This window comes from Carlito syrichta, unplaced genomic scaffold (genome assembly GCF_000164805.1).
Source record: "Carlito syrichta isolate Samal-C Ts95f unplaced genomic scaffold, Tarsius_syrichta-2.0.1 Scaffold316215, whole genome shotgun sequence".
In the NCBI taxonomy this organism is placed as follows: Eukaryota; Metazoa; Chordata; class Mammalia; order Primates; family Tarsiidae; genus Carlito; species Carlito syrichta.
In genome coordinates, this window is record NW_007260311.1 from 388,580 (window position 1) to 400,839 (window position 12,260).

At 40.4% G+C, this 12,260-nt stretch overlaps 1 pseudogene; it reads left to right on the top strand.

The window, feature by feature from the left end:
* Window positions 1-6,958, top strand: part of LOC103276524 — a 104,650-nt pseudogene extending 97,692 nt beyond the window's left edge.
* The last annotated feature ends 5,302 nt before the right edge of the window (window positions 6,959-12,260 follow it).

Genomic DNA, 12,260 nt, shown 5'->3' on the forward strand with positions numbered 1-12,260 from the left:
GAGGCCGAGGTGAGTGAATTGCCTGAGCCTGTGGATTCGAGACCCGCCTGGGCAACTTGGCGAGACCTCATCTCTACAATAAATCAAAAAAAAAATTAGCTGGGTGTGGTAGCGCGTACCTGTAGTTCCAGCTACTTGGAAGGCTGAGGCGGAGGGATCGCCGGAGCCCAGCAGGTCGAGGCTGCAGTGGCCGGGAGCGGTCACTGCACTCCAGTCTGTGTGACAGAGTGAGACTCAGACTCAAAAAAAAAAAAAAAAAAAAAGTAACTCAGAACTATAAAATTAAACCTTTCATTTACAAGATGTTTTTATCATCTCCAAAGTACTTGCCCTTTGGAGGCATCATTTTATTTATTTTCTCCAGATTCTTTAGGGCTTTCTGATCAGACTGAGCAAATAATGGTTAGAACCAAAAGGGCAAGCCAAAGAATAAAATGGGAACATAGGATCATAACACTATAAATAAAAAGCCTCAGGACTGTCCTTCACTAACCAAGACATCTATTTGCTTTTCAAATATTAAATAGCAATTATCTCCTTGACCTACGTAGGGTAGAAGAGTATTAAGGAACTTGCCAAGCATAGTAAAGCAGGCAGTGGTATATTCAGAAATAAAAGCCATTAACAAGTCACCCATAAGCCAAGTTGGGCTACGGTGGCAAACCAATAACAGACATTCATTCATTGGTTCATTAAGTAAATTACATTTTTTATTGGTATTTAATGTGTGCCAGGCACTGTGGTTTATCAGTGCTCTAGGGAGGACAAGAAGCCCAAATATCTTGTCTGTCTCCAGTGTTCAGCATCTTCTTTCATCCAACAGCTGGAATAGTAACTATTGGTATAGATACTTTTCGACATTTTCATCTAAATTTCCATCTTTCCAAGTCTGTTTATGAGAGACCAAAGTTGATGCCAATGTCCTTGATGTCCATTTCTAACAAAAGAGCATCAGGAAGTCAGCCATGGGGTGGCCCTCAAAACAAGCCCATTGACTTTTCCGTTACCTAAATGGTACATAACAATTGACCCCAGGGCAATAATTGCCTTAGTTGGTGTTATTGACAGAACAGAATATTTGTATCCTTTCAAAAATTCACGTGTTAAAATTTTAACTACCAGTGTGGCCGTATTTGGAATACAGAAATAACTTAGGTTAGATGAGGTCATACAGCTAGAGCCCTGATCTGACAAGATTCGTGTCCCTAGAAGAAGAAACACCAGAGTTCTCTCTCTCTCTCTTTGTCTCTCTCTCTCAATCTGTCTCTCTCTCTCTCTCTCTCTCTCCCCCCCTCACACCCCTGTGCTGAGGACACAGCGAGAAGGCGGCCTTCTGCAAGCCAGGAACTCACTAGAAGCCAAATCGGCTGGAACCTAATCTTGGACATCCAGCCTCCAGAACTGTGAGAAATAAATGTCTGTTGTTTAAGTCTCCCAGTTTTTGGTATTTTGGTATACCAGCCCAAGAAGTGGGATTTTGTCATTCTTCCCAGTCCAATGTGGAAGTGATAACAGATCTTAGATTAACAGAAGGAAAGACAGTCCTGCATCACTGATTACCTTCTCACAGCAGAAATTACTCATTGTTTTGCATCAGTTTTAGAGCTGCATAGAGTAATTCTCTTCCAGTCAAAGACTAGGCCACTACTAATATAGTCTTAATGGATAGCAATCTAGTTTATGAAGAAAAAGACAACAAAGAAGGTGATAGAAATGTTGGCAAAAACACTTCCCTCTTACTGGCCTAATACATTAATATTTTAAAACTCAGACCACAGACACGTCCCAAATCTAGTTTTCCAAAATCTAGTTTGAGGTTTCATTTGCATTTGCAGTATCCTTTGCTCAGAACTCCAAGTGTAAGGGATTAGCATGGAAGGCTGAGTCAGGAAGGAATTGGATGAAAGTCAAAGGTAACAATTCCTAACCACTTCCCACTTGTTTTAATGTTCTTGAGAATTGCTAATTAATGTAGAAAATGAGATTTTTTGTATGTATAGTTACATATTGCATATTTGGGTTTATTTAAATATATTGGTGTCTAAAAATTTAAATAAACTCAAACTTTATATAAAGTACAATCATGAAATTCACTACTTACTATGTCTATGAAATATGTCCTTACAAGAAACACTGTTTAGATATGAAAATTTAACACAGTATGTAATAGTACATACTGAGGATATTTGAAACACTTCATATCATCCTTCTTAGTTGCTTCTTAATATTTATCATATTGGCTTCATATTACTTTTTTAAGTTCCATTTCAAGTCCCCCAGTTTCTCAGTCCCATCATCCTCTCTCCCTATCCAAACATAATCTTTCACATGAATCTATGCTTATCATTCTCATGCACATTTTATTTTATTAATTTTTTTTTTTTTAGTTGAAGTCTCACTCTCTTGCCTAGGCTGGAGTGCAGTGGCACACTCATGGCCACTGCAGCTTTGACCTGCTGGGCTCAGGTAATCTTCCCATCTCAGCCTTCCAAGTAGCTGGAACTATAGGCACACACTACCACAACCACACCTGGCTAATTTTTTGATTTATTGTAGAGACAGGTCTCACCAGGTTGCCCAGGCTGGTCTCGAACCCCTGGGCTCAGGCAATCCTCTCGCCTCAGCCTCCCAAAGTGCTGGGATTACAGGCTTGAGCCACCAAGCCCAGTCCTCATGCACATTTTAAATGATTTTACTATGAGTGCATGTTTCCATATAACATACTGAGAGTTAGTTTTTAAGGGTTTAAATCTTACACAAATTATATCATACTGTAATGCTATATTTTTGATATTTATCCATATTCATGAATGTAGTTCCAGTTCATTCACTTTGTTGTATGTTAACATTTTGTGAATATACCACAATTAATGTATTCAATTTTCCTGTTGACAAACTTGTAGGATGTTTCCAATTTCTTGCGATTGCAAACAATATTTCTATAAACATTGTGCATCTCTCCTTGTGTACTTGTGCTTAAGTCTCTACTGGTATACAAGGTCTGACAGTTATGTTCGTGAACTCATCCTAGAAAAAGTGCTACATACCTCATTGCTGAATATCACTAGGGTCACCTTCAAAGTACTCCACTTAGGAAACTGCACCAACACCAGTACCTACTCCACCTGTCAAAGCAATTTTGGAACTCTCTCTGGAATAGCCATCAGAGACGTCATCATATCACCCTTGATATCTTGAATGTCATTAAATATCTTCCTTTCAGTATTTCCTTTGTCTTCAGGTAAAGAAAAAAGTAATTGGGGGCCAGATCAAGTGAGTAAGGAGGGTGTTCCAATACAGTTATCTGTACAGTGCTGCCAGCGTAAGTGTGCAGTGGCACGTTCGTGAACTTAATTGTCAAACCCCACAAATGACAACAGCTCTGTGGCCATTCCAGAAAAAGAGTTCCAAAACTGCTTTGAAGGGGGGACTAGGTTCTGGCATTGGTGCATAGCTTCCCAAGGGGAGTACTTCAAAGGTGACCATAGTGATATTCAGCAACGAGATAGATATGTAACACTTTTCTAGAATAGTTCGTGAACCTAATGGTTGGACCTCAAATACTAAGAATGGAATTGCTGAATTGTAGATTATGCACATTTTAAACTTTATTAGAGAATGGAAAATTATTTTACAAAGTGTACCAATTTGTACTCCCACTGGGAGAGCATAAAAATTTTTATGCTCCACATCCTGACCAACACTTGAAATTGTCAAACTTTTACATTTTTGTCAGTTAAAGAGTATGAAATGTACCTCACCTGGGTTTTTTTTTTTTTTTTTTTTTTTTGAGTTAGAGTCTCAACCTGCTGGGCTCCGGCAATCCTTCCACCTCAGCCTTCCAAGTGGCCGGAATTACAGGCATGCGCTACCACGGTCGGCTGATTTTTTGATTTATTGTAGAGATGAGGTCTCGCTGCCCAGGCGGGTCTCGAACTCACGGGCTCAGGCAATCCACTCACCTCAGCCTCCCAAAGGCGCGGGATTACAGGCTGAGCCACTGAGCCCGGCTCTCACCTGTGTTTTAATATGAACATCTCTGAGGACTGGTGGTGTTGATTCTTATAATGTATAACCATCCATGGTTCCTCTCCTGTGACTTCTTTGTTCATATTCTTTAACATCTTCCTGCTGAGTTTTTAGTCTTCAGCTTATTGCTTTGAAGGAGTTTTTTTTTTTTTATTATATTCTGAATACAAGCCATTTATCAGGTATATACTTTATAAATATCTCTCAATCTGTAGTTGGTTTATGTATGGGACTTTAAAAAATATATAGAAAATTTGATTCATATTTTATTACATGGCTTGTGTTTTTTGGGGTCTTTATTTAAAATCCATCCCTTCACTGAGATTAGATAATCTCCAATATTTTCACCTCTAATTTGGAATTTTGTGTATGTAATGTATTTTGTGTATGTATTTTGGTGTATGGTATAAAGTAGGTGTCTGACTTTAATATTTTGCATATAGATATTCAATTGTTTTGCACCATTTATTTCATAGTCCATAATTTCCCGTCTGATTGATAATGCTATCTTGCCATAAGTTGTTTCCATTATGCATGATTTTGTTTGTTTATAGATCAATGTTTACCCTTGAGTTAAGTCCTGAAGGTATGTCCCTTCACTTCCTTCTTCAAAATTGTCCTCTCCATTCTTAGCCCAGTAGTTTTCCACAAAATTTTTGGTTATTGTATTGCATTTATAGATTAATTTAGTGGGAACTGACATTGTTCTAGAAAGTCTCTCCCTCTAAAAAAAATGGTAACGCTCTCCACTTATTTATATTTTTGCTCATATCTTTTGGGAAAGTTTTACATTTTATCCATAAAGGTTTTATATATTCTCTGTTGGTCTTATTCTCAACTACCACAGAGTTGTCTTCATTTTGATTAGGATTGTCAGAAATTATTTAAAAATACTTATTTAACTAAACTTTCTGATTATTGATTTTTAAAATGAATTAAATTGGTTTTTATGCATAGATATTTTATCCAGAAGCCTTACTGAACTTTCTTATCTTAAACTTTTTCAATAGGTTAGTTTGGAGTGTTGATGTAGAAAATAGTATCATTTGCAAATAACAGTTTAGTTACTTCTTTCTAATACTTATTCATTTTTGTCTTTTTCCAGTCTCAGGACCTCCATCCAAGTCAGTTACATAAAGTTCACAACCCAGAAACTAAAGCACTTAGGAATGCAAACCAAGATCCCACAAGTAGAAAGAAAATAAGCATGTGATATCCTCAAAGTCATAGTGATAGTTACCTTTAGGAAAAAGCAAGGGGGACTGTGATTGGTAAGGAATGCCCAGGGGCTCATGGGTTATACCAATAATTGGAAGGGTTTGCCAGGTTTTTGAATTACGGTCAGTCATCAGTCCATTCATTTTTGCTTCATGCAGTTTTTTCTGTGTGTTATATATTAAAATTTAAATTTTTCAAACATAAACCGATGGGTATTCCTGTTTTCATGGCCCTAGAACAGTTTGTAAAACACTGGTGTAATCTGGACCTCGAATATAAAAAAATCTCGTTAGCTGCACCGCTTCCGGCGCGGAGCAGGCACTGAGGATCCTGGGCCGCTAAGTCACAGGCCACCTCCAGGGTCGCAGGAGGTAGCGCTGGAGACCGCAGCCCCCAGCAGAGCTTGCCCGCCCGACTTCTTTGGCAAGCCAGAGGGTGACGATGACCCTCACCGTGATGGGGGTGGAGAGGTGGTTGCTGGACCCTGTACGGTGTTAAGTGTCTACCTGCACAGGGCGGTCTCTGCCCCCTGGGGCTGAGAGACCCCAACCTTTCCCTAGGCTGAAGCCGCAGGGGATTGGAATACCAGCCAGGTGCCTTCCCACAAAGGATCTGTGGTGGCACAGGGCAGTGGGGCTCCTGCCAGCAACAGGGAAACTGACAGGGTGGAACTGGCTGAGCTGGGACCCCTGCCGGAAGAGAGGGGCAAACGGGTAATCGCCAACCCAAACAAGGCTGAAGAAGAGAAAACATGCCCAGTGTCGCAGGAAGAGGAGGAGGTGCGGGTCCTGGCTTTTCCCCTGTAAGCCCACCGTGCCGTGGAGAAGATGGAGGAGTTTGTGCACAAGTTTTGGGAAGGACGCTGTAGGGCTATCCCATATGATGTTCTCCCTGACTGGCTGAAGGACAGTGACTATATGCTACATGGCCACAGACCAGCCATGCCCTCCTTTAGGGCTTGCTTCAAGAGTATCTTCTGCATCCAAACAGAAACTGGCAACATTTGGACCCATCTGCTTGGTTTTGTGCTGTTTCTCTTTTTGGGACTCTCCCAGACCAAATATGTACTTCACGGCCCCTCTCCAGGAAAAGGTTTTTGGGATGTTCTTTTTGGGTGCAGTGCTCGGCCTCAGCTTCTCCTGGCTCTTCCACACAGTCTATTGTCATTCAGAGAAAGTCTCTCGGACGTTTTCCAAACTGTTCAGACTATTCAGGAATTGCTCTACTGATTATGGGGAGCTTTGTCCCATGGCTCTGTCACTCCTTCAACTGCTTCCTACAGCCACGGTTCATCTACCTCTGCATCGTCTGTATCCTGGGCATTTCGGCCATCAGTGTGGCACACTGGGACCCGTTTGCCACTCCTAAGCACCGACAGACAAGAGCAGGAGTGTTCCTGGGACTTGGCTTGAGTGGTATTGTGCCCACCATGCAATTTACTATTGCTGCGGGCTTTGTCAAGACCGCCACAGTGGGCCAGATGAGCTGTTTCTGCCTCATGGCTGTGATGTACATCACTGGAGCTGGCCTTTATGATGCTTGAATTCCTGAGCTCTTCTTTCCTGGGAAATTGGACATATGGTTCCAGTCTCATCAGATTTTTCACGTCCTGGTGGTGGCAGCAGCCTCTGTCCACTTCTATGGGGTCTCCAACTTTCAGGAATTCTGATATGGTCTAAAAGGTGGTTGTACCGATGACTCCCTTCTCTGAGCCTACCCATCTGAGGGATGGAAGAGGAACTTCCCAAGTGCTTTTAAAAATAACTTCTATGCTGAAGTGAGAGGAAGAGTCTGAATTGTCTGTTTCTAGTTTTTAGAAGAAACCTCTTAGAGGATTCAGTGCCAACCAAACATCAGCCCAGTTTCACACCCACTGGGCAATAAACTTTCCATTTCCATTCCCCTAGCTGGGAAGAGAGCGATGGCCAAACTTAGCCATCCCCCTCCACAGCAGTCACCCTCCTCACAGGCAACTACCAACCCCTCACAGAGACAGCACTTTGAAACTCATGTTGAGATTTTACCCTCTCCTCCGTTCATTTTGGGAAAAAATTATGGACTGGGACTATTCAGAAATTCTGTCTTTTTTCTGGAAGAAAATGTCCCTCCTTTTCCCCCATTCTTAATTTGTTTCCTGGCTTATAACAGGCCATCCATTTTAGTAGCATACTTTTCAAAACAATTATATAAACTGGTCTCATCTTTCTAGGACCTGGATCTGCTTACACAGAGGAAGAATAAAGCCACTAACTTTTACATAGCCTGGCTAATCATGGAATTGTGTCCAGGCTTCAAATAACTTGAGTTTTAATTTTTTTTTTCTTGGCAGAGTAATGTAAAATTAAAATGGGGAAAGATATTTAATATTTAATACTAAGCTTTAAAAATAAACCTGCTATCACTGCCACGTATCTTGGTGCAAAGACTATGATGTTAATAAAAGAAAGTACAGAAGACACTTGGCATTTAAAGACTTAACCAAAAAAAACCTCTTTAAATTATTTGACCTTGATGTGTTTTTTAATATGAGTTTTTGCTTATTGATTTAATTTCTTTAATGGTTATTTCATTCACATGTTCCATTATTATTGAATCAGTCTTTTTTTTTTTTTTTAGAAAGCAGGATTTATTGAGAGGACAGAAAAGGTCCCACAGTGAGGGGTTTGCCTGAATCAGTCTTTTTTAATGTTTTCCATTGGAATAGATTTGTCCACAATGCTCTCGTAAGTCTCATAAGAGACTCATAAGTCTCTGTCATATTAGTACTTTTATCTATTATTCCCTTATTAATAGCAAGTATATCTATACCCTTCAGGATTATTTTTATTTTCCTCTTAGTACTTTTTTTAACTTCTTGAATTTCTTGTAAACAGCACATTTTGCTTTTCTAATCCATAAAAATCTAATAGATCTACTTTAATTTTGGAGAAAAAAACAACGTCTCTGAGAATTCTTTCAATAATGTAAAGAATCATCTCATGAGGCAAAAAACTCTCACTCTAATATAGTTAATTAATAAGTTAATGTTTCTCAAATTAGATTTGTTTAAAATGTACTTTTGTATGCAAAAAAATGGATGTTGGATAGCACATTTTTTTTTTAAACAATGCACATTTGTCTCTTGACCAGGTACAGTGGCTCATACCTATAATCCCAGCACTTTGGGAGGTGGAGGCAAGAGGAATGCTTAAGTCCAGGAGTTTGAAACTAGTCTGGGCAACATAGCAAGATCCTGTTTCTACAAAAACATCAAAAATTAGCTGGGCCTGGTGGTGTATGTGTGTAGTCCCAGCTACTCAGAAGGCTGAGGCAGAAGGACCACCTAAGCCCAAGTGGTCGAGGCTGCGGTGAGCCGTGATTATGCCACTGTACTCCAGCCTGGGTGACAGAGTGAGACCAGCCTGGGCGACAGAGTGAGACCTCAAGTCAAAAAATAATAATAAAAGAAAATGCTTCTCTAAGGAAATAGATTCTCCTTTCTCTTTGCATCTTGCCCTAGAAAAGTCTAGGGCTGCATGACCTCTGGTGTGGGAATGGATGGAAGACTTCCCATCTGAGTGTGTCTGCCTCATGCCCTCTTTTGGTCTCCCGAAGACAAAGTGTCACACTGTCTCCATCACCACTGACTACCGTATTGGGATTATCTCTATATTGGCATGAAATTTCTGGCAGCATATCTCGAAAGGTCACTTCCCCCACTGGAAGAAAGGAGAGTTTCACCAAACTCTAATATTCTGTGAGAGACTGTAGGAATGCAATGTATTAGGAAAGTGATTTAATTTGCTTTTTTTGTCGAGTCATCCATCAATATTTTACTTTATACTCATTTGTCTTGCTCCTTAGCTGCATCTCTATTTGTATTTTCAATAGTAGTACCACATGATCTCAATTTATCTTTATTGTGTATTTTATACTGTAGTGCAAACACAAGTGAAAACCTTCGTCCTCATAGGTCAGTATTTGACTATCAATTTCTTTTTTACTTCTCACAAAACAGATAAGATCCCTAACAATAATCTCCTCTTCCTTCTTCCACATTGTCTGCAGAGCTGGTGGACTGCAAGGCAATTCTACAAATGACAGAAGTAGTGACTTGTCATTTCTAAGACTCACAGATTGATAAAAAGGGGCTTATCCCAATGTTTCTTAGATGAATTTCACCCCAGTCACATAGCTCTTCCAGAGACTGGTTCTGGCTAAAGCTATATCCTCAAAACTAAGTAACTAACTTCTCTGACACGCACAGCTGTAAAACGTCCTATGGGCAGAGACTTGGGCCCAATTTCTAGTATTCATTTGCCTCTAAAAATAACTTGCCTAATTACACAAACAAAGCACCACTTTTCTAATGGATATTAGTGGTATAATTATTTGAGTCAAGTCAGGAGAAAGTGTGTTATTGCATTCACTTCAACACACTCACTTGAATTCAACATTGGTTGGCTCGCCTCTCTACAATGTGTAGAATGACATCCGTTTATTACTGTAATTCCTTTCCCTCGGCAAACTTTAATGAAGTATGAAGCTTTATCAATTTAACGTGCTGTCTTCGTGGGCTTTATTTAGCATGCCAACTTGGTCAGCAAGATTCTCTTCTAAATGACACCCTCAAGGTCATTCTGAAAGTGAACCCCAAAGTCACAACCAGGACATGACATTCCCTACTCCCTCTCTAATGCCTAGATGGGTTAAGCATTGTAACCTCTGTGCAGTCACAATGCTCTTAACTTTCTAAAATTGAACATCTTCAGCTGCAGCCTGACTTCCCTATCCACACATTGACTGTCTTCCTTTAGACACACTAGTGGAGCTGCTGAGGAGGAGAGAAAGCATTCGATCCCATCTGCAGCTGCTTGCTGTAGAGAATGGATTTCTGATGCCAGGATGGGCATAACTGACTTTCTTTCACATGGAACAAACTTCTTGGAGATTCCTACTCGGTAAGTGAAAAACAGAGTGATGGACCCATTAATTCATGGAAAGTGTTGATTTCTTCATTGAAAGTTGCCCTGGAGCTTTTAATTCCAGCTCTAAAAATTTAGGCCTATCTTCAAGTTAGATGGACAATGATGGTTGAGAACAGGGAAATGACTGTGGACTCACAGACAAATCCTGTTATAGAGTGTGAGAGAGTAACTACTGTAAAGAGACAGGTAATCATTCACACCTCTATATACTCAATGCATATTTGTTGGATTGAATTTAATAACTTGGAAAGTGGCTCTTTTCACTTTCCCTAGCTGTGGTTTCTCCCGCATCTCTCCGTAGAGCCCTGTCCTCTACCAAACTTTCTAAGGACGTACATTAGCTCCACAAGGGATTTCTCCTCTCACTGCTATGTGATTTGTCATTCTGCACACTGCACCAATGGGAGAGTAAGAACACAATTATCCACCTCGGGGTGAGGTGCTGTTGGCCTTGATTTATGATTCAGAACTCTTACAGAATATTCTCCCAGAAAATTAACCCTGTTAATGTTTCTGAAGGAAAGGGAAAGGAGAGGGAGTGTGCGGGCACAATTTAATATATCTTTGTGCATTAAGAGTATTATTGTAGCTGGGTGCAGTGACTCATATCTGTAATCCCAGCACTTTGGGAGGCCGAGGTGGGAGGCCTGCTTGAGCTCAGAAGTTCAATGCCAGCCTGGGCAATATACTTATCTCTACAAAAATTTTTTTTTAAAAATTAGTTGGTTGTGGTGGCACACTCCTCCAGTGCCAGCTACTCGAGAGGCTGAGGCAGAAGGATTGCCAGAGCCCAGGAGATTGACTATACGGAGTTATGATTGTGTCACTGCACTCTAGCCTAGAAGACAGAGTGACAGACCCTTACCAAAAAAAATTTTTTTTAAGTAAAAAGGAAAAACATGATGATTTGAGGTGTTTCATATGTAACTTCAATTAAACTGGATGCTGCCATGTATTAATTTAGAAAAATAAATTATAGTGGAGTATATAAAAAAGCTCTTTTAATATTATCTCCCAAAATTGTGCTCCTAAACTGTTGGCATGACCCTCTCTGCCTGTTGTGCAGAACTCAGCAATGCGACATTGCCTCTGGCAACACACACCAAGCATCTGTGGCATCTATGAAAACGTCCTAAGAGAGTCAGTAGATAATGTGTAGACTACATAAGCAGCATGCATCGGCCAAAGAAGTGAATGGAGCAACAGAATAACGGTGTTATGCTCACAGGAAAATATCTGTGAGTGAAAGACATTGTCACAAGGATGTTGAAATACTGTGGTCCTTTTAGGCAAAAACAAAAACAAAAGGCCAACAGCAGACTTTGGGAGAGAGCAATCTGCTCCACATACCATGACTCCCTGCCTGCCTCCCAGCTCTGTCACCTTCCTTGGTCTTTTTCTGGCCTCTACCTATTTCTTTTTTTATATTTTTATTTTAGAATTGGAGGTACATGTGCAGGTTTGCTGCATAGGTATATGATACAAAGGTGAGGTTTGGACTTCTGATGTCCCCTCTACCCCAGTAATGAGCATGGTATCCAATGGGTAGGTTTTGCATCCCTTATTCCCCCTTCCTTCCCCTCTTAGAAGTCCCCAGTGTCTGTTCCCATTCCTATGCTCATGTGTGCCCAGTGTTTAGTGCCCACTTATGAGACCATATGGTATGCAGTTTCCTGCTTCTGTGATAATTAGCTTAGAATAACGGACTCCAGCTGCATTCATGTTGTTGCAAATGACATGATTTTGTTCTTTTTTGTGGCTGCGTAATATTCCATGGTGTATATGTACCACTTTTTTTTTTTAATCCAGCCCACTGTTGATGGGCATCTAGGTCAGTTCCATGTTTTTGCCATTGTGGACAGGGCTGAGATACACATATGAATGCAGATGTCTTTTTGGTAGAATGGTTTATGCTCCTTTGATGATATTCCCAGAAGTGAGATTGCTGGATCCAATGGCAGATCGATTTTTAGTTCTTTGAGAAACCTCCACATGGCTTTCTACAGAGGTACAAGCTTACATTCCTGTCAACATGTATGAGTGTCC